At 47.3% G+C, this 27,357-nt stretch overlaps 25 non-coding genes and 5 pseudogenes across 25 annotated transcripts; 15 read left to right on the forward strand and 15 right to left on the reverse strand.

The window, feature by feature from the left end:
• Positions 1 to 959: 959 nt before the first annotated feature.
• LOC135048677 (U1 spliceosomal RNA) lies at positions 960 to 1,123 on the reverse strand. Its single transcript, XR_010240495.1, has one exon. It is a non-coding gene; the product is annotated as a U1 spliceosomal RNA (small nuclear RNA).
• Positions 1,124 to 1,814: 691 nt separating this feature from the next.
• On the reverse strand, positions 1,815 to 1,956 carry LOC135048560 (U1 spliceosomal RNA; annotated as a pseudogene).
• Positions 1,957 to 2,108: 152 nt separating this feature from the next.
• LOC135048593 (U1 spliceosomal RNA) lies at positions 2,109 to 2,272 on the reverse strand. The gene has a single exon (XR_010240425.1). It is a non-coding gene; the product is annotated as a U1 spliceosomal RNA (small nuclear RNA).
• A 692-nt stretch (positions 2,273 to 2,964) lies between these two features.
• Positions 2,965 to 3,106, reverse strand: LOC135048561 (U1 spliceosomal RNA; annotated as a pseudogene).
• Positions 3,107 to 3,258: 152 nt separating this feature from the next.
• Positions 3,259 to 3,422, reverse strand: LOC135048675 (U1 spliceosomal RNA). Its single transcript, XR_010240493.1, has one exon. It is a non-coding gene; the product is annotated as a U1 spliceosomal RNA (small nuclear RNA).
• Positions 3,423 to 4,113: 691 nt separating this feature from the next.
• On the reverse strand, positions 4,114 to 4,255 carry LOC135048562 (U1 spliceosomal RNA; annotated as a pseudogene).
• A 152-nt stretch (positions 4,256 to 4,407) lies between these two features.
• LOC135048604 (U1 spliceosomal RNA) lies at positions 4,408 to 4,571 on the reverse strand. Its single transcript, XR_010240434.1, has one exon. It is a non-coding gene; the product is annotated as a U1 spliceosomal RNA (small nuclear RNA).
• A 1,304-nt stretch (positions 4,572 to 5,875) lies between these two features.
• Positions 5,876 to 5,949, forward strand: TRNAN-AUU (transfer RNA asparagine (anticodon AUU)). The gene has a single exon. It is a non-coding gene; the product is annotated as a tRNA-Asn (tRNA).
• Positions 5,950 to 11,854: 5,905 nt separating this feature from the next.
• LOC135048642 (U5 spliceosomal RNA) lies at positions 11,855 to 11,970 on the reverse strand. The gene has a single exon (XR_010240462.1). It is a non-coding gene; the product is annotated as a U5 spliceosomal RNA (small nuclear RNA).
• A 274-nt stretch (positions 11,971 to 12,244) lies between these two features.
• On the reverse strand, positions 12,245 to 12,360 carry LOC135048636 (U5 spliceosomal RNA). The gene has a single exon (XR_010240456.1). It is a non-coding gene; the product is annotated as a U5 spliceosomal RNA (small nuclear RNA).
• Positions 12,361 to 12,646: 286 nt separating this feature from the next.
• On the reverse strand, positions 12,647 to 12,762 carry LOC135048624 (U5 spliceosomal RNA). The gene has a single exon (XR_010240445.1). It is a non-coding gene; the product is annotated as a U5 spliceosomal RNA (small nuclear RNA).
• A 270-nt stretch (positions 12,763 to 13,032) lies between these two features.
• On the reverse strand, positions 13,033 to 13,148 carry LOC135048629 (U5 spliceosomal RNA). Its single transcript, XR_010240450.1, has one exon. It is a non-coding gene; the product is annotated as a U5 spliceosomal RNA (small nuclear RNA).
• Positions 13,149 to 13,292: 144 nt separating this feature from the next.
• LOC135048601 (U1 spliceosomal RNA) lies at positions 13,293 to 13,455 on the forward strand. The gene has a single exon (XR_010240433.1). It is a non-coding gene; the product is annotated as a U1 spliceosomal RNA (small nuclear RNA).
• A 671-nt stretch (positions 13,456 to 14,126) lies between these two features.
• LOC135048656 (U1 spliceosomal RNA) lies at positions 14,127 to 14,290 on the forward strand. Its single transcript, XR_010240476.1, has one exon. It is a non-coding gene; the product is annotated as a U1 spliceosomal RNA (small nuclear RNA).
• Positions 14,291 to 14,442: 152 nt separating this feature from the next.
• LOC135048612 (U1 spliceosomal RNA) lies at positions 14,443 to 14,605 on the forward strand. The gene has a single exon (XR_010240439.1). It is a non-coding gene; the product is annotated as a U1 spliceosomal RNA (small nuclear RNA).
• A 672-nt stretch (positions 14,606 to 15,277) lies between these two features.
• On the forward strand, positions 15,278 to 15,441 carry LOC135048539 (U1 spliceosomal RNA). Its single transcript, XR_010240387.1, has one exon. It is a non-coding gene; the product is annotated as a U1 spliceosomal RNA (small nuclear RNA).
• A 152-nt stretch (positions 15,442 to 15,593) lies between these two features.
• On the forward strand, positions 15,594 to 15,756 carry LOC135048572 (U1 spliceosomal RNA). The gene has a single exon (XR_010240415.1). It is a non-coding gene; the product is annotated as a U1 spliceosomal RNA (small nuclear RNA).
• A 615-nt stretch (positions 15,757 to 16,371) lies between these two features.
• On the forward strand, positions 16,372 to 16,535 carry LOC135048650 (U1 spliceosomal RNA). Its single transcript, XR_010240470.1, has one exon. It is a non-coding gene; the product is annotated as a U1 spliceosomal RNA (small nuclear RNA).
• A 152-nt stretch (positions 16,536 to 16,687) lies between these two features.
• On the forward strand, positions 16,688 to 16,829 carry LOC135048577 (U1 spliceosomal RNA; annotated as a pseudogene).
• A 693-nt stretch (positions 16,830 to 17,522) lies between these two features.
• LOC135048670 (U1 spliceosomal RNA) lies at positions 17,523 to 17,686 on the forward strand. Its single transcript, XR_010240488.1, has one exon. It is a non-coding gene; the product is annotated as a U1 spliceosomal RNA (small nuclear RNA).
• Positions 17,687 to 17,838: 152 nt separating this feature from the next.
• Positions 17,839 to 17,980, forward strand: LOC135048605 (U1 spliceosomal RNA; annotated as a pseudogene).
• A 695-nt stretch (positions 17,981 to 18,675) lies between these two features.
• On the forward strand, positions 18,676 to 18,839 carry LOC135048671 (U1 spliceosomal RNA). The gene has a single exon (XR_010240489.1). It is a non-coding gene; the product is annotated as a U1 spliceosomal RNA (small nuclear RNA).
• Positions 18,840 to 18,987: 148 nt separating this feature from the next.
• On the forward strand, positions 18,988 to 19,150 carry LOC135048620 (U1 spliceosomal RNA). The gene has a single exon (XR_010240443.1). It is a non-coding gene; the product is annotated as a U1 spliceosomal RNA (small nuclear RNA).
• A 670-nt stretch (positions 19,151 to 19,820) lies between these two features.
• On the forward strand, positions 19,821 to 19,984 carry LOC135048668 (U1 spliceosomal RNA). Its single transcript, XR_010240486.1, has one exon. It is a non-coding gene; the product is annotated as a U1 spliceosomal RNA (small nuclear RNA).
• A 4,937-nt stretch (positions 19,985 to 24,921) lies between these two features.
• LOC135048643 (U5 spliceosomal RNA) lies at positions 24,922 to 25,037 on the reverse strand. Its single transcript, XR_010240463.1, has one exon. It is a non-coding gene; the product is annotated as a U5 spliceosomal RNA (small nuclear RNA).
• Positions 25,038 to 25,311: 274 nt separating this feature from the next.
• Positions 25,312 to 25,427, reverse strand: LOC135048637 (U5 spliceosomal RNA). Its single transcript, XR_010240457.1, has one exon. It is a non-coding gene; the product is annotated as a U5 spliceosomal RNA (small nuclear RNA).
• A 286-nt stretch (positions 25,428 to 25,713) lies between these two features.
• On the reverse strand, positions 25,714 to 25,829 carry LOC135048625 (U5 spliceosomal RNA). The gene has a single exon (XR_010240446.1). It is a non-coding gene; the product is annotated as a U5 spliceosomal RNA (small nuclear RNA).
• A 270-nt stretch (positions 25,830 to 26,099) lies between these two features.
• Positions 26,100 to 26,215, reverse strand: LOC135048630 (U5 spliceosomal RNA). Its single transcript, XR_010240451.1, has one exon. It is a non-coding gene; the product is annotated as a U5 spliceosomal RNA (small nuclear RNA).
• A 144-nt stretch (positions 26,216 to 26,359) lies between these two features.
• On the forward strand, positions 26,360 to 26,522 carry LOC135048568 (U1 spliceosomal RNA). The gene has a single exon (XR_010240411.1). It is a non-coding gene; the product is annotated as a U1 spliceosomal RNA (small nuclear RNA).
• Positions 26,523 to 27,193: 671 nt separating this feature from the next.
• LOC135048657 (U1 spliceosomal RNA) lies at positions 27,194 to 27,357 on the forward strand. The gene has a single exon (XR_010240477.1). It is a non-coding gene; the product is annotated as a U1 spliceosomal RNA (small nuclear RNA).

Genomic DNA, 27,357 nt, shown 5'->3' on the forward strand with positions numbered 1-27,357 from the left:
GTGGTTTACACTGGTCCGAGGCAGGCTCGGTTGTTCCCGCCTGACTCGGAAAACCTGAACAAGGGAAAATGTCATCATCCCGCTGTCGGATTCTCGCGAGATTCGGATTTCATATAAAGAGCTGCGTGTTGCCGCCATTTTTACTCGTGCATTGAAGAGAGAGTGGAGAGGACGTGGCTATGTTCTCTCAGTGGAAATCTCAATATCAGTGCTCAGTATCAGTGGTTACTTATTGCTGCTCAGTAATACTAGTAGTGTGTCTCTCCTGCTCAGTGTCAGTTCTCAGTAGTATCCTCATCAGTGCTCAGTATCACTGCTCATTGTCTTGTGCTGCATTGTGGTGCTCAGCATACTACAGTACATTACTAATAGTCCAGTGCTGCATCTTGCTGCTCAGTGTCAGTTCTAGTATCCTCATCAGTGCTCACTATCACTGCTCATTACATTGTGGTGTTCTGTATACTACAGTAACATAGTAATATAGTAACATATAGTAATATAGTTTTTGAGGTTGAAAAGAGGCAAATTGCCCATCGTGTTCAACCTGTTTTAAGTTGTGATGATTCTACATACTTGCTGAATAATGTTTTATGACTAGTTAACTACTACAACTCATGTTACCCCCGGATTAACCATGTTGATATTTTAAGTATTATAACCTTGGATAGCTTTTTCATTCAGAAATGTATCCATTCCTTTTTTAAATCCAATTACAGAGTCCACCATTACCACCTTCCCTGGCAGGGAATTCCACATCCTGATTGCCCTAACAGTGAAGATCATAGTATCTCACCTGGCAGGTAAGTAGGAGTTGGGCTAGAGCTGTGGAGGATTGCTGCTTGGGCACCCCCTGTCAAGTGAAGGAGATCCAACTGAGGCAGCACAAGGGAACTCTCGAAAGAAGAACAAGGCTAGAGGAAGATCTGAGACAAAGAAATCTGACTTTTACCAGAGCTGACCAGAGGAAAGCACAAACACAGTCCCCCACTACCACAAATAATGCAGTCGAGTTTCCCACATTTGGGGAAATCACAGGGGTCAGCATACCCAGAATGCAATGAATGAACCTCACCATGGGAGAACAATCTTCATGACCATGGTATCTCCTATGCAAAATAAGTATGATTTGGGATAGGGCTGGCGAGGGCCGCTGCTCAGGCACATCTCTGTCATGTAAAGGAGATTCAACTGAGGCAGCACAAGGGAACTCTCATCTGGGGACAACAACTGCAGGGAGAACACATATTTTCAGATGAACATGGGAGGGCAGAAGGCTGCCTAAAACTGAAGCACCCCCAAACAACAAACCAAATGCAACTACTAGTGCAAGCATTCCTGGGGGAAGGCCTGCAGCAGATGGATTTGCATATGGTGATGTCATCCAAGCAGTGGGTCAAAGTTGGCTTCAACCCTCGTCTGCATATGAAAAGAAAAAAGGGGTGTGCAGGGCATGGCGGTCTTTTGCGGCGCTTGGATGACCCCTAGTTCGCATTAAACACCTCCACCCTCCTTCGGTGTGGAGCTCATGTTGGCTATGCCCCAGCCCCTGAAGCATTCAAGCTGATTTCTTGCAGCAGCTGGGCACTGTAACAGCTCCAGAGCTGCTCTGTAAAGCAAGTAAAAGGGTGTGGGCCCTGCAGCACTACCTGTAGTTTGCATTGTGCGTTGGAAGGCACAAAGTAAGCAGACGGGAGAAGTCAGGATAGTGCACAAGGGTATAGAAGGAGGGGCTCAAGAAAAAAGAAGTGGAAACAGACAGCAAACTAGGCTGGAGAGAGACCTGAGACAAAGAGATCTGAATTATATGAGAGCCGACCAGGGGAAACACAAATTATGCAGTCAAGTTTCCCACATTTGGGGAAATCGCAGGGGCAGCACACCCAGAGTGCAATGGGTGAGCCTTGCCCTGGGAGAAGCATCTTCATGATCATAGTATCTCACCTGGCAGGTAAGTAGGAGTTGGGCTAGAGCTGGGGAGGGTCGCTGCTCGGGCACCCCCCTGTCAAGTGAAGGAGATCCAACTGAGGCAGCACAAGGGAACTCTCGAAAGAAGAACAAGGCTAGAGGAAGATCTGAGACAAAGAAATCTGACTTTTACCCGAGCTGACCAGAGGAAAGCACAAACACAGTCCCCCACTACCACAAATAATGCAGTTGAGTTTCCCACATTTGGGGAAATCACAGGGGTCAGCATACCCAGAATGCAATGAATGAACCTAACCCTGGGAGAACAATCTTCATGACCATGGTATCTCCTATGCAAAATAAGTATGATTTGGGATAGGTCTGGGGAGGGCCGCTGCTCAGGCACATCTCTGTCAAGTAAAGGAGATTCAACTGAGGCAGCACAAGGGAACTCTCATCTGGGGACAACAACTGCAGGGAGAACACATATTTTCAGATGAACATGGGAGGGCAGAAGGCTGCCTAATACTGAAGCACCCCCAAACAACAAACCAAATGCAACAACTAGTGCAAGCATTCCTGGGGGAAGGCCTGCAGCAGATGGATTTGAATATGGTGATGTCATCCAAGCAGTGGGTCAAAGTTGGCTTCAACCCTCGTCTGCATATGAAAAGAATAAAGGGGTGTGCAGGGCATGGCGGCCTTTTGCGGCGCTTGGATGACCCCTAGTTCGCATTAAACACCTCCACCCTCCTTCGGTGTGGGGCTCATGTTGGCTATGCCCCAGCCCCTGAAGCATTCAAGCTGATTTCTTGCAGCAGCTGGGCACTGTAACAGCTCCAGAGCTGCTCTGTAAAGCAAGTAAAAGGGTGTGGGCCCTGCAGCACTACCTGTAGTTTGCATTGTGCGTTGGAAGGCACAAAGTAAGCAGACGGGAGAAGTCAGGATAGTGCACAAGGGTATAGAAGGGAGGGGCTCAAGAAAAAAGAAGTGGAAACAGACAGCAAACTAGGCTGGAGAGAGACCTGAGACAAAGAGATCTGAATTATATGAGAGCCGACCAGGGGAAACACAAATTATGCAGTCAAGTTTCCCACATTTGGGGAAATCGCAGGGGCAGCACACCCAGAGTGCAATGGGTGAGCCTTGCCCTGGGAGAAGCATCTTCATGATCATAGTATCTCACCTGGCAGGTAAGTAGGAGTTGGGCTAGAGCTGGGGAGGGTCGCTGCTCGGGCACCCCCCTGTCAAGTGAAGGAGATCCAACTGAGGCAGCACAAGGGAACTCTCGAAAGAAGAACAAGGCTAGAGGAAGATCTGAGACAAAGAAATCTGACTTTTACCAGAGCTGACCAGAGGAAAGCACAAACACAGTCCCCCACTACCACAAATAATGCAGTTTAGTTTCCCACATTTGGGGAAATCACAGGGGTCAGCATACCCAGAATGCAATGGATGAACCTAACCCTGGGAGAACAATCTTCATGACCATGGTATCTCCTATGCAAAATAAGTATGATTTGGGATAGGGCTGGGGAGGGCCGCTGCTCAGGCACATCTCTGTCAAGTAAAAGAGATTCAACTGAGGCAGCACAAGGGAACTCTCATCTGGGGACAACAACTGCAGGGAGAACACATATTTTCAGATGAACATGGGAGGGCAGAAGGCTGCCTAAAACTGACGCACCCCCAAACAACAAACCAAATGCAACTACTAGTGCAAGCATTCCTGGGGGAAGGCCTGCAGCAGATGGATTTGAATATGGTGATGTCATCCAAGCAGTGGGTCAAAGTTGGCTTCAACCCTCGTCTGCATATGAAAAGAATAAAGGGGTGTGCAGGGCATGGCGGCCTTTTGCGGCGCTTGGATGACCCCTAGTTCGCATTAAACACCTCCACCCTCCTTCGGTGTGGGGCTCATGTTGGCTATGCCCCAGCCCCTGGAGCATTCAAGCTGATTTCTTGCAGCAGCTGGGCACTGTAACAGCTCCAGAGCTGCTCTGTAAAGCAAGTAAAAGGGTGTGGGCCCTGCAGCACTACCTGTAGTTTGCATTGTGCGTTGGAAGGCACAAAGTAAGCAGACGGGAGAAGTCAGGATAGTGCACAAGGGTATAGAAGGGAGGGGCTCAAGAAAAAGTAGTGGAAACAGACAGCAAACTAGGCTGGAGAGCGACCTGAGACAAAGAGATCTGAATTATATGAGAGCCGACCAGGGGAAACACAAATTATGCAGTCAAGTTTCCCACATTTGGGGAAATCGCAGGGGCAGCACACCCAGAGTGCAATGGGTGAGCCTTGCCCTGGGAGAAGCATCTTCATGATCATAGTATCTCACCTGGCAGGTAAGTAGGAGTTGGGCTAGAGCTGGGGAGGGTCGCTGCTCGGGCACCCCCCTGTCAAGTGAAGGAGATCCAACTGAGGCAGCACAAGGGAACTCTCGAAAGAAGAACAAGGCTAGAGGAAGATCTGAGACAAAGAAATCTGACTTTTACCAGAGCTGACCAGAGGAAAGCACAAACACAGTCCCCCACTACCACAAATAATGCAGTTGAGTTTCCCACATTTGGGGAAATCACAGGGGTCAGCATACCCAGAATGCAATGAATGAACCTAACCCTGGGAGAACAATCTTCATGACCATGGTATCTCCTATGCAAAATAAGTATGATTTGGGATAGGGCTGGGGAGGGCCGCTGCTCAGGCACATCTCTGTCAAGTAAAGGAGATTCAACTGAGGCAGCACAAGGGAACTCTCATCTGGGGACAACAACTGCAGGGAGAACACATATTTTCAGATGAACATGAGAGGGCAGAAGGCTGCCTAATACTGAAGCACCCCCAAACAACAAACCAAATGCAACAACTAGTGCAAGCATTCCTGGGGGAAGGCCTGCCGCAGATGGATTTGCATATGGTGATGTCATCCAAGCAGTGGGTCAAAGTTGGTTCAAACACCTTTGCAAAGTTCTATAAGTTTGATACCCTGGCTGAGGAGGACCTCCTGTTTGCTCAATCGGTGCTGCAGAGTTATCCGCACTCTCCTGCCCGTTTGGGAGCTTTGGTATAATCCCCATGGTCCTTACGGAGTCCCCAGCATCCTCTAGGACGTAAGAGAAAATAAGATTTTAAACCTACCGGTAAATCTTTTTCTCGTAGTCCGTAGAGGATGCTGGGTGCCCGTCCCAAGTGCGGTCTACTTCTGCAAGACTTGTATATAGTTATTGCTTACATAAGGGTTATATGTTAGTTTTCATCGGTCTTGGACTGATGCTATGTTGTTTTCATACTGTTAACTGGGTAGTATATCACAAGTTATACGGTGTGATTGGTGTGGCTGGTATGAATCTTGACCTTGGATTAACAAAAATCCTTTCCTCGTACTGTCCGTCTCCTCTGGGCACAGTTTCTCTAACTGAGGTATGGAGGAGGGGCATAGAGGGAGGAGCCAGTGCACACCCAGATCTAAAGTCTTTCTTAAAGTGCCCATGTCTGCTGCGGAGCCCGTCTATCCCCCATGGTCCTTACGGAGTCCCCATCATCCTCTACGGACTACGAGAAAAAAAAATTACCGGTAGGTTTAAAATGTTATTTTTTTCTCTGCAACCCACTGCTAAATTGTGCTTCCTAGCTGTTTTTTATAAAATCACTTAATTAAATCTAACTCTGATTACGTCAGAGAAGGCCAGGTACCCTACACCATAAGAGGGGGTTTGAAATTTTGACTTGTCTACTTAAAGATCACCAAAATCTGATGACAAGGTCAATTACATCCCTGGGTGGGATTGAACCACCAACCTTTTGGTTAATAGCCCATGTAAGTGCAAGAAATCCTGAAGCACTCACTCATCATGGGAAAGTACCAATGTGTATCTTACAAAAATTCTCCAGATTATTGACTTTTTAAAGTTTTTCTAGGAAACGTTCTAGATGAATGATTATTAGCCTTTGTCAGTATTGACTTTTGCAAGGTGTCTCTGTGGCGCAATCGGTTAGCATGTTTGGCTATTAACCAAAAGGTTGGTGGTTCAATCCCACCCAGGGATGTAATTGACCTTGTAATCAGATTTTGGTGATCTTTAAGTAGACAAGTCAAAATTTCAAAAACCCCCCTTATGGTGTAGGGTACCTGGCCTTCTCTGATGTAATCAGAGTTAGATTTGATTAAGTGATTTTATAAAAAAACAGCTAGGAAGCACAATTTAGCAGTGGGTTGCAGAGAAAAAAAAATATGCTGGCAGAAAAGTCCAATTGAGTGATTAAACAGCTCTTCATTTTCTGATTTTATGTTTATGCTAACAAATTTGCTCTCTGAAAAGTGTCCACAAAGCCAAGTCTCTGATTAACACCTTTGTAGGAATGGTTTTTCACCTATTACTGAAATAAACTTGCTTCATTGGAAAGGCATCAAAGATGCATCCTCATTTCAATGTCTACTGAAATAATACAGGTTGACACCAGGAAACGTCACTGCATCCTTGCTGCTTCCTCATGGGGAAGTCTGTTTAATGTGAAAACAAGGTGATATCTAATCAGCACACAGGTAAGGAATTAAGAAAATCTTTCTTTATGGGTGAAGATGTTTCTCACAAATTGTTGTCCCAATGCATCATTGAAATTCAAGATGGAAGATGATTTTCATATATCACTTGTACATTTTGCATTGCTCTTCTGGTGACAATGTAGTTTGTTTTTGTCAATTACCATTTCAGTAATAGGGTAAAGAAAATTAAGTGGATTTTTTAAAGAAAACAATGCTGTCAATATACTATTAAAACAAATTAAAATGATAAAAGTTATTGTACTTTAAGTAAAAATAAAAGAGCCAAAATATCAATCCCAGTTTTTGATTACTTTAATTATAAAAAAAAAAATGCACATAGCAGAGGATAGTTTCGATCAATCAACCTCTGGGTTATGGGCCCAGCATGCTTCCATTGCACTACTCTGCTGCTCATGGAAGTGTAAGAGATCCTGAAGACTAAATTGATTAAAGGCCTAAAAGTACTGGACTATAAGGAAAGACTTACTAGGCTGAATATTTATACACTAGAAAAGAGGTGCCTAAGAGGAGATATTATTAATATCTTCAAATATGTAAAGATACATAACAAAGAGTTATCAGAGGAATTATTTATTAAAAGAACACGTGGTCACTCGCTGCGACTGGAGGAAAGTTCAGAACGCAATGGAGGAAAGGTTTCTTCACTGTTAGGGCAATCAGGATGTGGAATTCCCTGCCAGGGAAGGTGGTAATGGCGGACTCTGTAATTGGATTTAAAAAAGGAATGGATACATTTCTGAATGAAAAAGCTATCCAAGGTTATAATACTTAAAATATCAACATGGTTAATCCGGGGTTAACATGAGTTATAGTAGCTAACTAGTCATAAAACATTATTCAGCAAGTATGTAGAATCATCACAACTTAAAACAGGTTGAACACGATGGGCAATTTGCCTCTATTCAACCTCAAAAACTATGTTACTATATTACTATGTTATTGTAGTATACAGAACACCACAATGCAATGAGCAGTGATAGTGAGCACTGATGAGGATACTAGAACTGACACTGAGCAGCAAGATGCAGCACTGGACTATTAGTAATGTACTGTAGTATGCTGAGCACCACAATGCAGCACAAGACAATGAGCAGTGATACTGAGCACTGATGAGGATACTACTGAGAACTGACACTGAGCAGGAGAGACACACTACTAGTATTACTGAGCAGCAATAAGTAACCACTGATACTGAGCACTGATATTGAGATTTCCACTGAGAGAACATAGCCACGTCCTCTCCGCTCTCTCTTCAATGCACGAGTAAAAATGGCAGCAACGCGCAGCTCTTTATATGGAATCCGAATCTCGCGAGAATCCGACAGCGGGATGATGACATTTTCCCTTGTTCAGGTTTTCCGAGTCAGGCGGGAACAACCAAGCCAGCCTCGGACCAGTGTAAACCACGTGGAGTTCGTCGGGAATTCGGTTCTCGGAGAACCGAACCCGCTCCTCTATATATACTATATTACTATGTTACTGTAGTATACAGAACACCACAATGCAATGAGCAGTGATAGTGAGCACTGATGAGGATACTAGAACTGACACTGAGCAGCAAGATGCAGCACTGGACTATTAGTAATGTACTGTAGTATGCTGAGCACCACAATGCAGCACAAGACAATGAGCAGTGATACTGAGCACTGATGAGGATACTACTGAGAACTGACACTGAGCAGGAGAGACACACTACTAGTATTACTGAGCAGCAATAAGTAACCACTGATACTGAGCACTGATATTGAGATTTCCACTGAGAGAACATAGCCACGTCCTCTCCGCTCTCTCTTCAATGCACGAGTAAAAATGGCAGCAACGCGCAGCTCTTTATATGGAATCCGAATCTCGCGAGAATCCGACAGCGGGATGATGACATTTTCCCTTGTTCAGGTTTTCCGAGTCAGGCGGGAACAACCGAGCCAGCCTCGGACCAGTGTAAACCACGTGGAGTTCGTGGGGAATTCGGTTCTCGGAGAACCGAACCCGCTCCTCTCTACCTTATACCCATCAATTTTTTTATTTTCAATCTAAGCCCCTGCAGTTTTCTGTAAGCATCTGCTTCGCTATGATGATCAACAAGTCACAAGGGCAAACACTCAGGGTTTGAGGTGTAGATCTTAGGACCAGCTGCTACAAGCATGGCAGAGGTGTCACTATCACTGGTGACACCCAGAGAGGTGGCGAGGGAGATTGTAATGCAGTGCGCGCAGATAAGCAGCGCAATGGTAAAAAGGAGGCATGGTTTCATAGGTAGGGGCGTGGCCTGGTGGCCTGAATCTACATTTTGTTGCTCCGGGTGTCCCGGGGGTTGGGGGCTGCACCCGGGGACTAGTGTGTGAGCGGTGCTGGCTCCTGCACAGTGACAGGGCATGGCCACCCAGCATGACGCCTCCCTTCTTGACCATGCTGTAATTGCAGTCGCACTGCAGTTCAGCGTGATCATAAAAAATGGTGTAGGCTCCTGCTGGTGCAGACTGTATGTGCGCGCAGGAAGCCGCCACCATTTTTGTGATCACAGCGGCTGAATGTGATGTCATACAGCCGCTGTGACCACGCCCCCTGTGTCTCCTCCGTTGCAGACCCCATTTTGAAGCCTTGCCCCCGCACCGCTCCATCCCTGACTTGGAAATGGAGTGTTGCTGACCCACCTCTCCCCCCCTTCCCCGCCCCGATTGACAGGCAGAGGCGATCACATTCTCTGCGGGGTGCCGCAGAAAATGCAGGCACATGCGTATGCTCTTAGCAATTTTTGCAGTTGGATCGCTTATTGTGATTGCAATCCAACCTGAATCAGGCCCTATTACCTATCACAATGCGCTGCGGGCAGTACAAAATTGGGTTAATATAGGAGAAAAAACCCCAGACCTGTGCTCCTTAACTGTACCTGGTGGCTAGTGGAGCGGCTGCCCAGTAATCAGTGTCCACCGCAGTGCGCACACGGCCCACCCCCTACGGCCTCGCTCCCCTTCATCAGCGGCCTCGTGATCCGGAAGGGTGGTGTGTGTGTGACAGACCTTAGGATGAAACCGGAGCCTCCGCTGCAGTGACCCAGCAACCAGGGCACGGGAGTATACAGCGCCGCTGGGAGTGATGAAGCTGCAGTAAAGATGTCTATTAGACCTAGCCTGCTGCAGCCCTTGTAGATTCTCATAAAACAAGTTCTTCTTTTCTTGTCAAAATTAATAGCTAAGAATAGGCTGCCTGAGGCAGGCCCCTGTTAATTGGCCTGCTACTGAAGGCACCAACTACAAACTGAGCTCCCTGTTCATGGAAGCGGGGTTATAGAGGAGAATGCACTGAGCTTCTTGGGAACAGTCAAAAGCTTTGAGCCGGTTGGTGCCTCAGATCAAGATCCTACTCTACACCCCAATGTGAATCCTTGTGGAGTCCAGTGTACCCCACAGAAGAAATTAATGTGTCACACCCATTGGCAGCAACCTTAGAATAGCTGCTGACGGGCACAATTGAGAAAGGAAGGGGGGGGGGGGGACATTTGAATCCAGCACATAGATGCAATTCAAATATGTAATTTGTACCTTCCTATTTTAAAATATAATGGATGAACCTCACCCTGTGAGAACAATCTTCATGATCAAGAGATCTAATATGTAAAATAAGTATGAGTTGGGATAGGGCTGGGGAGGGTGGCAGCTCGGGCAGCCCCTCCCCCGTCAAGTTAAGGAGATTCAACTGAGGAAGCACAAGGGAACTCTCGTCTGGGGACAACAACTGCAGGGAGACCACATCTTTTCAGATGAACATGGGAGGGCGGAAGGCTGCCTAATACTGAAGCACCATCAAATATCAAACCATATCCAACAACTAGTACAAGCATTCCTGGGGGAAGGTCTGCAGCAGACGGATTTGCATACGGTGATGTCATCCAAGCAGTGGGCCAAAGTTGGCTGGAACTCTCATCTGCATATAAAAAGAGAAAAGGGGCATGCAGGGCATGGCGGCCTTTTGCAGTGCTTGGATGACCCCTAGTTCGCATTAAACACCCCCACCCTCCTTTGGTGTGGGGCTCATGTTGGCCATGCCCCATCCCCTGAAGCATTCATGCTGATTTCTTGCAGCAGCTGGGCACTGTAACAGCTCCAGAGCTGCTCTGTAAGGCAAGTAAAAGGGTGTGGGCCCTGCAGCACCACCTGTAGTTCGCATTGTGCGTTGGAAGGCACAAAGTAAGCAGACGGGAGGAGAAGTCAGGATAGTACACAAGGGCATCCTTTTCTCTTAGTCCGTAGAGGATGCTGGGGTCACATTAAGAACCATGGGGTATAGACGGGATCCGCAAGAGACATGGGCACTTTAAGACTTTCAAAGGGTGTGAACTGGCTCCTCCCTCTATGCCCCTCCTCCAGACTCCAGTTATAGGAACTGTGCCCAGGGAGACGGACATTTCGAGGAAAGGATTTATTGTTAAACTAAGGTGAGCATCTTACCAGCTCACACCTTAAGCATGCCGCAGAACGTGGCATTCAACAGAACACAAGCCAACGGCATGAACAATTGCAGCAAAAAGCTGACCAGAACCGTAACACAACATGTGTATAACCACAAGTAATAACTGCAGACACAGTATGGACTGGGACGGGTGCCCAGCATCCTCTACGGACTAAGAGAAAAGGATTTACCGGTAGGTATTAAAATCCTATTTTCTCATACGACCTAGAGGATGCTGGGGTCACATTAAGAACCATGGGGTTATACCAAAGCTCTTGAACGGGTGGGAGAGTGCGTACGACTCTGCAGCACCGAATGACCCAACTTGAGGTTATCATCAGCCAAGGTATCAAACTTGTAAAACTTAGCAAAAGTGTTTACTAAATAGCTGCTCGGCAAAGTTGCAATGCCGAGACTCCCCGACCAGCTGCCCAGGATGAACCCACCTTTCTAGTAGAATGGGTCTTCACCTAATTCAGTAACGGCAATCCTGCCGTGGAATGAGCATGCTGAATCTTACCACAGATCCAGCGCATAATGGTCTGCATGGAAGCAGGACACCCAATCATGTTGGGAGCATACAGGACAAACAGAGCCTCTGTTTTCCTAATCTGAACCGTTCTGGTGACATAAATTTTCAAAGTTCTGACCACAGCCAGAGACTTTGACTCAACGAAGGTGTCAGTGGCCAAAGGCACCATGTGGAAAGATGAACCACCTTCGGCAGAAATTGTTGACGTGTCCTCAATTCTGCTCTATCTTCTTGTGATACTGCATGGTTTGTACTGTTTTCCATGTGCTCCCAGATCTTTCAAGCAAGTAGCATGGTCAAGAAAGTTCTGTTTGAAAAGAAACAAACATTTACTGTCATTGTTATGCAAATAAACTTACATTAAAGCTAACAAGAAAGCACACTCGTTCTGTCTTTAAACTGATAAAAGAAACCCCAATAATATGGGGCATGCAAAAATTGAGATAAAACTCAGTTTTGCTCCTCTCCACGGAAATCTTTAATAAAAGGCGAAATATTTGTTAGTTCTGAAGAGAAACCAGAGCATGACCAAGATTCCACCTGTCGCCTGAGTGCCATGCCAGCAGTTCTCATTCAGCTCAAAGTGAGCACCCAATTTGAATGAAAGAAAGCAGATTTCTCACCAGGCTTCCCCTTGCTATAAACATGGTTTGTACTCTTTTCCATGTGCTCCCAGATCTTTCAAGCAATTAGTATAGTCAAGAAAGTTCTGTTTGAAAAGAAACAAACATTTACTGTCATTTCTACGCAAATGAGCTTACATTAAAGCACACTCGTTCTATCTTTAAACTGATAAAAGAAACCCCAATAAGACGGGGCATGCAAAAATTTAGATAAAACTCAGTTTTGCTCCTCTCCACGGAAATCTTTAGTAAAAGGCGAAAGATTTGTTCGTTCTGAAGAGAAACCAGAGCATGACCAAGATTCCACCTGTCGCCTGAGTGCCATGCCAGCAGTCCTCATTCAGCTCAAAGTGAGCACCCAATTTGAAAGAAAGAAAGCAGATTTCTCACCAGGCTTCCCCTTGCTATAAGCATGGTTTGTACTCTTTTTCATGTGCTCCCAGATCTTTCAAGCAATTAGTATGGTCAAGAAAGTTCTGCTTGAAAAGAAACAGACATTTATTGTCATTGTTATGCAAATAAACTTACATTAAAGCTAACAAGAAAGCACACTCGTTCTGTCTTTAATCCGATAAAAGAAACCCCAATAATATGGGGCATGCAAAAATTGAGATAAAACTCAGTTTTGCTCCTCTCCACGGAAATCTTTAGTAAAAGGCGAAAGATTTGTTCGTTCTGAAGAGAAACCAGAGCATGACCAAGATTCCACCTGTCGCCTGAGTGCCGTGCCAGCAGTCCTCATTCAGATCAAAGTGAGCGCCCAATTTGAAAGAAAGCAGATTTCTCACCTGTCTTCTCCTTGCTATAAGCATGGTTTGTACTGTATTCCATGTGCTCCCAGATCTTTCAAGCAAGTAGCATGGTCAAGAAAGTTCTGTTTGAAAAGAAACAAACATTTACTGTCATTTCTATGCAAATGAGCTTACATTAAAGCACACTCATTCTATCTTTAAACCGATAAAAGAAACCCCAAAAAGATGGGGCATGCAAAAATTGAGATAAAACTCGGTTTTGCTCCTCTCCACGGAAATCTTTAGTAAAAGGCGAAAGATTTGTTCGTTCTGAAGAGAAACCAGAGCATGACCAAGATTTTTATCTGAAAATATGTGTTCTCCCTGCAGTTGTTGTCCCCAGATGAGAGTTCCCTTGTGCTGCCTCAGTTGAATCTCCTTTACTTGACAGGGGGATGCTCGAGCAGCGACCCTCCCCAGCTCTAGCCCAACTCCTACTTACCTGCCAGGTGAGATACTATGATCATGAAGGTGCTTCTCCCAGGGCAAGGCTCACCCATAGCACTCTGGGTGTGCTGCTTCTGCGATTTCCCCAAATGTGGGAAACTTGACTGCATAATTTGTGTTTCCCCTGGTCGGCTCTCGTATAATTCAGATCTCTTTGTCTCAGGTCTCTCTCCAGCCTAGTTTGCTGTCTGTTTCCACTTCTCTTTTCTTGAGCCGCTCCCTTCTATGCCCTTGCGCACTATCCTGACTTCTCCCGTCTGCTTACTTCGTGCCTTCCAATGCACAATGCAAACTACAGGTAGTGCTGCAGGGCCCACACCCTTTTACTTGCCTTACAGAGCAGCTCTGGAGCAGTTACAGTGCCCAGCTGCTGCAAGAAATCAGCTTGAATGCTTCAGGGGCTGGGGCATAGCCAACATGAGCCCCACACCGAAGGAGGGTGGAGGTGTGTAATGCGAACTAGGGGTCATCCAAGCGCCGCAAAAGGCCGCCATGCCCTGCACGCCCCTTTTCTCTTTTCATATGCAGACGAGGGTTGAAGCCAACTTTGACCCACTGCTTGGATGGCATCACCATATGCAAATCCATCTGCTGCAGGCCTTCCCCCAGGAATGCTTGCACTAGTTGTTGCATTTGGTTTGTTGTTTGGGGGTGCTTCAGTATTAGGCAGCCTTCTGCCCTCCCATGTTCATCTGAAAATATGTGTTCTCCCTGCAGTTGTTGTCCCCAGATGAGAGTTCCCTTGTGCTGCCTCAGTTGAATCTCCTTTACTTGACAGAGATGTGCCTGAGCAGCGGCCCTCCCCAGCCCTATCCCAAATCATACTTATTTTGCATAGGAGAGACCATGGTCTTGAAGATTGTTCTCCCAGGGTGAGGTTCATTCATTGCATTCTGGGTATGCTGACCCCTGTGATTTCCCCAAATGTGGGAAACTCAACTGCATTATTTGTGGTAGTGGGGGACTGTGTTTGTGCTTTCCTCTGGTCAGCTCTTTTAAAAGTCAGATTTCTTTGTTTCAGTTCTTCCTCTAGCCTTGTTCTTCTTTCGAGAGTTCCCTTGTGCTGCCTCAGTTGGTTCTCCTTCACTTGACAGGGGGGTGCCCGAGCAGCGACCCTCCCCAGCTCTAGCCCAACTTCTACTTACCTGCCAGGTAAGATACTATAATTATGAAGGTGCTTCTCCCAGGGCAAGGCTCACCCATTGCACTCTGGATGTGCTGCCCCTGCGATTTCCCCAAATGTGGGAAACTTGACTGCATAATTTGTGTTTCCCCTGGTCGGCTCTCGTATAATTCAGATCTCTTTGTCTCAGGTCTCTCTCCAGCCTAGTTTGCTGTCTGTTTCCACTTCTCTTTTCTTAAGCCGCTCCATTCTATGGCCTTGCGCACTATCCTTACTTCTCCCGTCTGCTTACTTTGTGCCTTCCAATGCACAATGCAAACTACAGGTAGTGCTGCAGGGCCCACACCCTTTTACTTGCCGTACAGAGCAGCTCTGGAGCTGTTACAGTGCCCAGCTACTGCAAGAAATCAGCTTGAATGCTTCAGGGGCTGGGGCATAGCCAACATGAGCCCCACACCAAAGGAGGGTGGAGGTGTTTAATGCGAACTAGGGGTCATCCAAGCGCCGCAAAAGGCCGCCATGCCCTGCACGCCCCTTTTCTCTTTTTCATATGCAGACGAGGGTTGAAGCCAACTTTGACCCACTGCTTGGATGACATCACCATATGCAAATCCATCTGCTGCAGGCCTTCCCCCAGGAATGCTTGCACTAGTTGTTGCATTTGGTTTGTTGTTTGGGGGTGCTTCAGTATTAGGCAGCCTTCTGCCCTCCCATGTTCATCTGAAAATATGTGTTCTCCCTGCAGTTGTTGTCCCCAGATGAGAGTTCCCTTATGCTGCCTCAGTTGAATCTCCTTTACTTGACAGAGATGTGCCTGAGCAGCGGCCCTCCCCTGCCCTATCCCAAATCATACTTATTTTGCATAGGAGATACCATGGTCATGAAGATTATTCTCCCAGTGTGAGGTTCATTCATTGCATTCTGGGTATGCTGACCCCTGTGATTTCCCCAAATGTGTGAAACTCGACAGCATTATTTGTGGTAGTGGGGGACTGTGTTTGTGTTTTCCTCTGGTCAGCTCAGGTAAAAGTCAGATTTCTTTGTCTCAGATCTTCCTCTAGCCTTGTTCTTCTTTCGAGAATTCCCTTGTGCTGCCTCAGTTGGATCTCCTTCACTTGACAGGGGGGTACCCGAGCAGTGACCCTCCCCAGCTCTAGCCCAACTCCTACTTACCTGCCAGGTGAGATACTATGATCACGTAGGTGCTTCTCCCAGGGCAAGGCTCACCCATTGCACTCTGGGTGTGCTGCTCCTGCGATTTCCCCAAATGTGGGAAACTTGACTGCATAATTTGTGTTTCCCCTGGTCGGCTCTCGTATAATTCAGATCTCTTTGTCTCAGGTCTCTCTCCAGCCTAGTTTGCTGTCTGTTTCCACTTCTCTATTCTTAAGTGCCTTCCAATGCACAATGCAAACTACAGGTAGTGCTGCAGGGCCCACACCCTTTTACTTGCCGTACAGAGCAGCTCTGGAGCTGTTACAGTGCCCAGCTGCTGCAAGAAATCAGCTTGAATGCTTCAGGGGCTGGGGCATAGCCAACATGAGCCCCACACCGAAGGAGGGTGGGGGTGTTTAATGCGAACTAAGGGTCATCCAAGCGCCGCAAAAGGCCGCCATGCCCTGCATACCCCTTTTCTCTTTTCATATGCAGATGAGGGTTCCAGCCAACTTTGGCCCACTGCTTGGATGACATCACCGTATGCAAATCCGTCTTCTGCAGAACTTCCCCCAGGAATGCTTGTACTAGTTGTTGCATTTGGTTTGTTGTTTGGGGGTGCTTCAGTATTAGGCAGCCTTCTGCCCTCCCATGTTCATCTGAAAATATGTGTTCTCCCTGCAGTTGTTGTCCCCAGATGGGAGTTCCCTTGTGCTGCCTCAGTTGAATCTCCTTTACTTGACAGAGATGTGCCTGAGCAGCGGCCCTCCCCAGCCCTATCCCAAATCATACTTATTTTGCATAGGAGATACCATGGTCATGAAGATTGTTCTCCGAGGGTGAGGTTCATTCATTGCATTTTGGGTATGCTGACCCCTGTGATTTCCCCAAATGTGGGAAACTCGACTGCATTATTTGTGGTAGTGGGGGACTGTGTTTGTGCTTTCCTCTGGTCAGCTCTGGTAAAAGTCAGATTTCTTTGTCTCAGATTTTCCTCTAGCCTTGTTCTTCTTTCGAGAGTTCCCTTGTGCTGCCTCAGTTGGATCTCCTTCACTTGACAGGGGGGTACCCGAGCAGCAACCCTCCCCAGCTCTAGCCCAACTCCTACTTACCTGCCAGGTGAGATACTATGATCATGAAGGTGCTTCTCCCAGGGCAAGGCTCACCCATTGCACTCTGGGTGTGCTGCTCCTGCGATTTCCCCAAATGTGGGACACTTGACTGCATAATTTGTGTTTCCCCTGGTCGGCTCTCGTATAATTTAGATCTCTTTGTCTCAGGTCTCTCTCCAGCCTAGTTTGCTGCCTGTTTCCACTTCTCTTTTCTTGAGCCGCTCCCTTCTATGCCCTTGCGCACTATCCTGACTTCTCCCGTCTGCTTACTTTGTGCCTTCCAACGCACAATGCGAACTACAGGTAGTGCTGCAGGGCCCACACCCTTTTACTTGCCTTACAGAGCAGCTCTGGAGCTGTTACAGTGCCCAGCTGCTGCAAGAAATCAGCTTGAATACTTCAGGGGCTGGGGCATAGCCAACATGAGCCCCACACCGAAGGAGAATGGAGGTGTTTAATGAGAACTAGGGGTCATCCAAGCGCCGCAAAAGGCCGCCATTCCCTGCATAACCCTTATTCTCTTTTCATATGCAGATGAGGGTTCCAGCCAACTTTGGCCCACTGCTTGGATGACATCACCGTATGCAAATCCGTCTTCTGCAGACCTTCTCCCAGGAATGCTTTTACTAGTTGTTGCATTTGGTTTGTTGTTTGGGGGTGCTTCAGTATTAGGCAGCCTTCTGCCCTCCCATGTTCATCTGAAAATATGTGTTCTCCCTGCAGTTGTTGTCCCCAGATGAGAGTTCCCTTGTGCTGCCTCAGTTGAATCTCCTTTACTTGACAGAGATGTGCCTGAGCAGCGGCCCTCCCCAGCCCTATCCCAAATCATACTTATTTTGCATAGGAGATACCATGGTCATGAAGATTGTTCTCCCAGGGTTAGGTTCATTCATTGCATTCTGGGTATGCTGACCCCTGTGATTTCCCCAGATGTGGGAAACTCAACTGCATTATTTGTGGTAGTGGGGGACTGTGTTTGTGCTTTCCTCTGGTCAGCTCTGGTAAAAGTCAGATTTCTTTGTCTCAGATCTTCCTCTAGCCTTGTTCTTCTTTCGAGAGTTCCCTTGTGCTGCCTCAGTTGGATCTCCTTCACTTGACAGGGGGGTGCCCGAGCAGCGACCCTCCCCAGCTCTAGCCCAACTCCTACTTACCTGCCAGGTGAGATACTATGATCATGTAAGTGCTTCTCCCAGGGCAAGGCTCACCCAATGCACTCTGGGTGTGCTGCCCCTGCGATTTCCCCAAATGTGGGAAACTTGACTGCATAATTTGTGTTTCCCCTGGTCGGCTCTCATATAATTCAGATCTCTTTGTCTCAGGTCTCTCTCCAGCCTAGTTTGCTGTCTGTTTCCACTTCTTTTTTCTTAAGCCCCTCCCTTCTATACCCTTGTGGACTATCCTGACATCTCCTCCTGTCTGCTTACTTTGTGCCTTCCAATGCACAATGCAAACTACAGGTAGTGCTGCAGGGCCCACACCCTTTTACTTGCCTTACAGAGCAGCTCTGGAGCTGTTACAGTGCCCAGCTGCTGCAAGAAATCAGCTTGAATGCTTCAGGGGCTGGGGCATAGCCAACATGAGCCCCACACCGACGGAGGGTGGAGGTGTTTAATGCAAACTAAGGGTCATCCAAGCACCGCAAAAGGCCGCCATGCCCTGCATACCCCTTTTCTCTTTTCATAGGCAGATGAGGGTTCCAGCCAACTTTGGCCCACTGCTTGGATGACATCACCGTATGCAAATCCGTCTTCTGCAGACCTTTTCCCAGGAATGCTTGTACTAGTTGTTGCATTTGGTTTGTTGTTTGGGGGTGCTTCAGTATTAGGCAGCCTTCTGCTCTCCCATTTTCATCTGAAAATATGTGTTCTCCCTGCAGTTGTTGTCCCCAGATGAGAGTTCCCTTGTGCTGCCTCAGTTGAATCTCCTTTACTTGACAGAGATGTGCCTGAGCAGCGGCCCTCCCCAGCCCTATCCCAAATCATACTTATTTTGCATAGGAGATACCATTATCATGAAGATTGTTCTCCCAGGGTGAGGTTCATTCATTGCATTCTGGGTATGCTGACCCCTGTGATTTCCCCAAATGTGGGAAACTCGACTGCATTATTTGTTGTAGTGGGGGACTGTGTTTGTGCTTTCCTCTGGTCAGCTCTGGTAAAAGTCAGATTTCTATGTCTCAGATCTTCATCTAGCCTTGTTCTTTTTTCGAGAGTTTCCTTGTGCTGCCTCAGTTGGATCTCCTTCACTTGACAGGGGGGTGCCCGTACAGCGACCCTCCCCAGCTCTAGCCCAACTCTTACCTGCCAGGTGAGATACTATGATCAGGAAGGTGCTTCTCCCAGGGCAAGGCTCACCCAATGCACTCTGGGTGTGCTGCTCCTACGATTTCCCCAAATGTGGGACACTTGATTACATAATTTGTGTTTCCTCTGGTCGGCTCTCGTATAATTCAGATCTCTTTGTCTCAGGTCTCTCTCCAGCCTAGTTTGCTGTCTGTTTCCACTTCTCTTTTCTTGAGCCGCTCCCTTCTATGCCCTTGTGCACTATCCTGACTTCCCCGTCTGCTTACTTTGTGCCTTCCAACGCACAATGCAAACTACAGGTAGTGCTGCAGGGCCCACACCCTTTTACTTGCTTTACAGAGCAGCTCTGGAGCTGTTACAGTGCCCAGCTGCTGCAAGAAATCAGCTTGAATGCTTCAGGGGCTGGGGCATAGCCAACATGAGCCCCACACCGAAGGAGGGTGGAGGTGTTTAATGCGAACTAGGGGTCATCCAAGCGCCGCAAAAGGCCGCCATGCCCTGCACACCCCTTTTTTATTTTCATATGCAGACGAGGGTTGAAGCCAACTTTGACCCACTGCTTGGATGACATCACCATATGCAAATCCGTCTGCTGCAGGCCTTCCCCCAGGAATGCTTGCACTAGTAGTTGCATTTGGTTTGTTGTTTGGGGGTGCTTCAGTATTAGGCAGCCTTCTGCCCTCCCATGTTCATCTGAAAATATGTGTTCTCCCTGCAGTTATTGTCCCCAGATGAGAGTTCCCTTGTGCTGCCTCAGTTGAATCTCCTTTACTTGACAGAGATGTGCCTGAGCAGCGGCCCTCCCCAGCCCTATCCCAAATCATACTTATTTTGCATAGGAGATACCATGGTCATGAAGATTGTTCTCCCATGGTGAGGTTCATTCATTGCACTCTGGGTATGCTGACCCCTGTGATTTCCCCAAATGTGGGAAACTCGACTGCATTATTTGTGGTAGTGGGGGACTGTGTTTGTGCTTTCCTCTGGTCAGCTCTGGTAAAAGTCAGATTTCTTTGTCTCCGATCTTCCTCTAGCCTTGTTCTTCTTTCGAGAGTTCCCTTGTGCTGCCTCAGTTGGATCTCCTTCACTTGACAGGGAGTGCCCGAGCAGCAATCCTCCACAGCTCTAGCCCAACTCCTACTTACCTGCCAGGTGAGATACTATGATCTTCACTGTTAGGGCAATCAGGATGTGGAATTCCCTGCCAGGGAAGGTGGTAATGGCGGACTCTGTAATTGGATTTAAAAAAGGAATGGATACATTTCTGAATGAAAAAGCTATCCAAGGTTATAATACTTAAAATATCAACATGGTTAATCCGGGGGTAACATGAGTTATAGTAGCTAACTAGTCATAAAACATTATTCAGCAAGTATGTAGAATCATCACAACTTAAAACAGGTTGAACACGATGGGCAATTTGCCTCTATTCAACCTCAAAAACTATGTTGCCATATGTTACTATATTACTATGTTACTGTAGTATACAGAACACCACAATGTAATGAGCAGTGATAGTGAGCACTGATGAGGATACTAGAACTGACACTGAGCAGCAAGATGCAGCACTGGACTATTAGTAATGTACTGTAGTATGCTGAGCACCACAATGCAGCACAAGACAATGAGCAGTGATACTGAGCACTGATGAGGATACTACTGAGAACTGACACTGAGCAGGAGAGACACACTACTAGTATTACTGAGCAGCAATAAGTAACCACTGATACTGAGCACTGATATTGAGATTTCCACTGAGAGAACATAGCCACGTCCTCTCCGCTCTCTCTTCAATGCACGAGTAAAAATGGCGGCAACGCGCAGCTCTTTATATGGAATCCGAATCTCGCGAGAATCCGACAGCGGGATGATGACATTTTCCCTTGTTCAGGTTTTCCGAGTCAGGCGGGAACAACCGAGCCTGCCTCGGACCAGTGTAAACCACGTGGAGTTCGTCGGGAATTCGGTTCTCGGAGAACCGAACCCGCTCCTCTATATATACTATATTACTATGTTACTGTAGTATACAGAACACCACAATGCAATGAGCAGTGATAGTGAGCACTGATGAGGATACTAGAACTGACACTGAGCAGCAAGATGCAGCACTGGACTATTAGTAATGTACTGTAGTATGCTGAGCACCACAATGCAGCACAAGACAATGAGCAGTGATACTGAGCACTGATGAGGATACTACTGAGAACTGACACTGAGCAGGAGAGACACACTACTAGTATTACTGAGCAGCAATAAGTAACCACTGATACTGAGCACTGATATTGAGATTTCCACTGAGAGAACATAGCCACGTCCTCTCCGCTCTCTCTTCAATGCACGAGTAAAAATGGCAGCAACGCGCAGCTCTTTATATGGAATCCGAATCTCGCGAGAATCCGACAGCGGGATGATGACATTTTCCCTTGTTCAGGTTTTCCGAGTCAGGCGGGAACAACCGAGCCAGCCTCGGACCAGTGTAAACCACGTGGAGTTCGTGGGGAATTCGGTTCTCGGAGAACCGAACCCGCTCCTCTCTACCTTATACCCATCAATTTTTTTATTTTCAATCTAAGCCCCTGCAGTTTTCTGTAAGCATCTGCTTCGCTATGATGATCAACAAGTCACAAGGGCAAACACTCAGGGTTTGAGGCGTAGATCTTAGGACCAGCTGCTACAAGCATGGCAGAGGTGTCACTATCACTGGTGACACCCAGAGAGGTGGCGAGGGAGATTGTAATGCAGTGCGCGCAGATAAGCAGCGCAATGGTAAAAAGGAGGCATGGTTTCATAGGTAGGGGCGTGGCCTGGTGGCCTGAATCTACATTTTGTTGCTCCGGGTGTCCCGGGGGTTGGGGGCTGCACCCGGGGACTAGTGTGTGAGCGGTGCTGGCTCCTGCACAGTGACAGGGCATGGCCACCCAGCATGACGCCTCCCTTCTTGACCATGCTGTAATTGCAGTCGCACTGCAGTTCAGCGTGATCATAAAAAATGGTGTAGGCTCCTGCTGGTGCAGACTGTATGTGCGCGCAGGAAGCCGCCACCATTTTTGTGATCACAGCGGCTGAATGTGATGTCATACAGCCGCTGTGACCACGCCCCCTGTGTCTCCTCCGTTGCAGACCCCATTTTGAAGCCTTGCCCCCGCACCGCTCCATCCCTGACTTGGAAATGGAGTGTTGCTGACCCACCTCTCCCCCCCTTCCCCGCCCCGATTGACAGGCAGAGGCGATCACATTCTCTGCGGGGTGCCGCAGAAAATGCAGGCACATGCGTATGCTCTTAGCAATTTTTGCAGTTGGATCGCTTATTGTGATTGCAATCCAACCTGAATCAGGCCCTATTACCTATCACAATGCGCTGCGGGCAGTACAAAATTGGGTTAATATAGGAGAAAAAACCCCAGACCTGTGCTCCTTAACTGTACCTGGTGGCTAGTGGAGCGGCTGCCCAGTAATCAGTGTCCACCGCAGTGCGCACACGGCCCACCCCCTACGGCCTCGCTCCCCTTCATCAGCGGCCTCGTGATCCGGAAGGGTGGTGTGTGTGTGACTGACCTTAGGATGAAACCGGAGCCTCCGCTGCAGTGACCCAGCAACCAGGGCACGGGAGTATACAGCGCCGCTGGGAGTGATGAAGCTGCAGTAAAGATGTCTATTAGACCTAGCCTGCTGCAGCCCTTGTAGATTCTCATAAAACAAGTTCTTCTTTTCTTGTCAAAATTAATAGCTAAGAATAGGCTGCCTGAGGCAGGCCCCTGTTAATTGGCCTGCTACTGAAGGCACCAACTACAAACTGAGCTCCCTGTTCATGGAAGCGGGGTTATAGAGGAGAATGCACTGAGCTTCTTGGGAACAGTCAAAAGCTTTGAGCCGGTTGGTGCCTCAGATCAAGATCCTACTCTACACCCCAATGTGAATCCTTGTGGAGTCCAGTGTACCCCACAGAAGAAATTAATGTGTCACACCCATTGGCAGCAACCTTAGAATAGCTGCTGACGGGCACAATTGAGAAAGGAAGGGGGGGGGGACATTTGAATCCAGCACATAGATGCAATTCAAATATGTAATTTGTACCTTCCTATTTTAAAATATAATGGATGAACCTCACCCTGTGAGAACAATCTTCATGATCAAGAGATCTAATATGTAAAATAAGTATGAGTTGGGATAGGGCTGGGGAGGGTGGCAGCTCGGGCAGCCCCTCCCCCGTCAAGTTAAGGAGATTCAACTGAGGAAGCACAAGGGAACTCTCGTCTGGGGACAACAACTGCAGGGAGACCACATCTTTTCAGATGAACATGGGAGGGCGGAAGGCTGCCTAATACTGAAGCACCATCAAATATCAAACCATATCCAACAACTAGTACAAGCATTCCTGGGGGAAGGTCTGCAGCAGACGGATTTGCATACGGTGATGTCATCCAAGCAGTGGGCCAAAGTTGGCTGGAACTCTCATCTGCATATAAAAAGAGAAAAGGGGCATGCAGGGCATGGCGGCCTTTTGCAGTGCTTGGATGACCCCTAGTTCGCATTAAACACCCCCACCCTCCTTTGGTGTGGGGCTCATGTTGGCCATGCCCCATCCCCTGAAGCATTCATGCTGATTTCTTGCAGCAGCTGGGCACTGTAACAGCTCCAGAGCTGCTCTGTAAGGCAAGTAAAAGGGTGTGGGCCCTGCAGCACCACCTGTAGTTCGCATTGTGCGTTGGAAGGCACAAAGTAAGCAGACGGGAGGAGAAGTCAGGATAGTACACAAGGGCATCCTTTTCTCTTAGTCCGTAGAGGATGCTGGGGTCACATTAAGAACCATGGGGTATAGACGGGATCCGCAAGAGACATGGGCACTTTAAGACTTTCAAAGGGTGTGAACTGGCTCCTCCCTCTATGCCCCTCCTCCAGACTCCAGTTATAGGAACTGTGCCCAGGGAGACGGACATTTCGAGGAAAGGATTTATTGTTAAACTAAGGTGAGCATCTTACCAGCTCACACCTTAAGCATGCCGCAGAACGTGGCATTCAACAGAACACAAGCCAACGGCATGAACAATTGCAGCAAAAAGCTGACCAGAACCGTAACACAACATGTGTATAACCACAAGTAATAACTGCAGACACAGTATGGACTGGGACGGGTGCCCAGCATCCTCTACGTACTAAGAGAAAAGGATTTACCGGTAGGTATTAAAATCCTATTTTCTCATACGACCTAGAGGATGCTGGGGTCACATTAAGAACCATGGGGTTATACCAAAGCTCTTGAACGGGTGGGAGAGTGCGTACGACTCTGCAGCACCGAATGACCCAACTTGAGGTTATCATCAGCCAAGGTATCAAACTTGTAAAACTTAGCAAAAGTGTTTACTAAATAGCTGCTCGGCAAAGTTGCAATGCCGAGACTCCCCGACCAGCTGCCCAGGATGAACCCACCTTTCTAGTAGAATGGGTCTTCACCTAATTCAGTAACGGCAATCCTGCCGTGGAATGAGCATGCTGAATCTTACCACAGATCCAGCGCATAATGGTCTGCATGGAAGCAGGACACCCAATCATGTTGGGAGCATACAGGACAAACAGAGCCTCTGTTTTCCTAATCTGAACCGTTCTGGTGACATAAATTTTCAAAGTTCTGACCACAGCCAGAGACTTTGACTCAACGAAGGTGTCAGTGGCCAAAGGCACCATGTGGAAAGATGAACCACCTTCGGCAGAAATTGTTGACGTGTCCTCAATTCTGCTCTATCTTCTTGTGATACTGCATGGTTTGTACTGTTTTCCATGTGCTCCCAGATCTTTCAAGCAAGTAGCATGGTCAAGAAAGTTCTGTTTGAAAAGAAACAAACATTTACTGTCATTGTTATGCAAATAAACTTACATTAAAGCTAACAAGAAAGCACACTCGTTCTGTCTTTAAACTGATAAAAGAAACCCCAATAATATGGGGCATGCAAAAATTGAGATAAAACTCAGTTTTGCTCCTCTCCACGGAAATCTTTAATAAAAGGCGAAATATTTGTTAGTTCTGAAGAGAAACCAGAGCATGACCAAGATTCCACCTGTCGCCTGAGTGCCATGCCAGCAGTTCTCATTCAGCTCAAAGTGAGCACCCAATTTGAATGAAAGAAAGCAGATTTCTCACCAGGCTTCCCCTTGCTATAAACATGGTTTGTACTCTTTTCCATGTGCTCCCAGATCTTTCAAGCAATTAGTATAGTCAAGAAAGTTCTGTTTGAAAAGAAACAAACATTTACTGTCATTTCTACGCAAATGAGCTTACATTAAAGCACACTCGTTCTATCTTTAAACTGATAAAAGAAACCCCAATAAGACGGGGCATGCAAAAATTTAGATAAAACTCAGTTTTGCTCCTCTCCACGGAAATCTTTAGTAAAAGGCGAAAGATTTGTTCGTTCTGAAGAGAAACCAGAGCATGACCAAGATTCCACCTGTCGCCTGAGTGCCATGCCAGCAGTCCTCATTCAGCTCAAAGTGAGCACCCAATTTGAAAGAAAGAAAGCAGATTTCTCACCAGGCTTCCCCTTGCTATAAGCATGGTTTGTACTCTTTTTCATGTGCTCCCAGATCTTTCAAGCAATTAGTATGGTCAAGAAAGTTCTGCTTGAAAAGAAACAGACATTTATTGTCATTGTTATGCAAATAAACTTACATTAAAGCTAACAAGAAAGCACACTCGTTCTGTCTTTAATCCGATAAAAGAAACCCCAATAATATGGGGCATGCAAAAATTGAGATAAAACTCAGTTTTGCTCCTCTCCACGGAAATCTTTAGTAAAAGGCGAAAGATTTGTTCGTTCTGAAGAGAAACCAGAGCATGACCAAGATTCCACCTGTCGCCTGAGTGCCGTGCCAGCAGTCCTCATTCAGATCAAAGTGAGCGCCCAATTTGAAAGAAAGCAGATTTCTCACCTGTCTTCTCCTTGCTATAAGCATGGTTTGTACTGTATTCCATGTGCTCCCAGATCTTTCAAGCAAGTAGCATGGTCAAGAAAGTTCTGTTTGAAAAGAAACAAACATTTACTGTCATTTCTATGCAAATGAGCTTACATTAAAGCACACTCATTCTATCTTTAAACCGATAAAAGAAACCCCAAAAAGATGGGGCATGCAAAAATTGAGATAAAACTCGGTTTTGCTCCTCTCCACGGAAATCTTTAGTAAAAGGCGAAAGATTTGTTCGTTCTGAAGAGAAACCAGAGCATGACCAAGATTTTTATCTGAAAATATGTGTTCTCCCTGCAGTTGTTGTCCCCAGATGAGAGTTCCCTTGTGCTGCCTCAGTTGAATCTCCTTTACTTGACAGGGGGATGCTCGAGCAGCGACCCTCCCCAGCTCTAGCCCAACTCCTACTTACCTGCCAGGTGAGATACTATGATCATGAAGGTGCTTCTCCCAGGGCAAGGCTCACCCATTGCACTCTGGGTGTGCTGCTTCTGCGATTTCCCCAAATGTGGGAAACTTGACTGCATAATTTGTGTTTCCCCTGGTCGGCTCTCGTATAATTCAGATCTCTTTGTCTCAGGTCTCTCTCCAGCCTAGTTTGCTGTCTGTTTCCACTTCTCTTTTCTTGAGCCGCTCCCTTCTATGCCCTTGCGCACTATCCTGACTTCTCCCGTCTGCTTACTTCGTGCCTTCCAACGCACAATGCAAACTACAGGTAGTGCTGCAGGGCCCACACCCTTTTACTTGCCTTACAGAGCAGCTCTGGAGCAGTTACAGTGCCCAGCTGCTGCAAGAAATCAGCTTGAATGCTTCAGGGGCTGGGGCATAGCCAACATGAGCCCCACACCGAAGGAGGGTGGAGGTGTGTAATGCGAACTAGGGGTCATCCAAGCGCCGCAAAAGGCCGCCATGCCCTGCACGCCCCTTTTCTCTTTTCATATGCAGACGAGGGTTGAAGCCAACTTTGACCCACTGCTTGGATGGCATCACCATATGCAAATCCATCTGCTGCAGGCCTTCCCCCAGGAATGCTTGCACTAGTTGTTGCATTTGGTTTGTTGTTTGGGGGTGCTTCAGTATTAGGCAGCCTTCTGCCCTCCCATGTTCATCTGAAAATATGTGTTCTCCCTGCAGTTGTTGTCCCCAGATGAGAGTTCCCTTGTGCTGCCTCAGTTGAATCTCCTTTACTTGACAGAGATGTGCCTGAGCAGCGGCCCTCCCCAGCCCTATCCCAAATCATACTTATTTTGCATAGGAGAGACCATGGTCTTGAAGATTGTTCTCCCAGGGTGAGGTTCATTCATTGCATTCTGGGTATGCTGACCCCTGTGATTTCCCCAAATGTGGGAAACTCAACTGCATTATTTGTGGTAGTGGGGGACTGTGTTTGTGCTTTCCTCTG

Source organism: Pseudophryne corroboree, unplaced genomic scaffold, assembly GCF_028390025.1.
Source record: "Pseudophryne corroboree isolate aPseCor3 unplaced genomic scaffold, aPseCor3.hap2 scaffold_980, whole genome shotgun sequence".
Lineage (NCBI taxonomy): Eukaryota > Metazoa > Chordata > Amphibia > Anura > Myobatrachidae > Pseudophryne > Pseudophryne corroboree.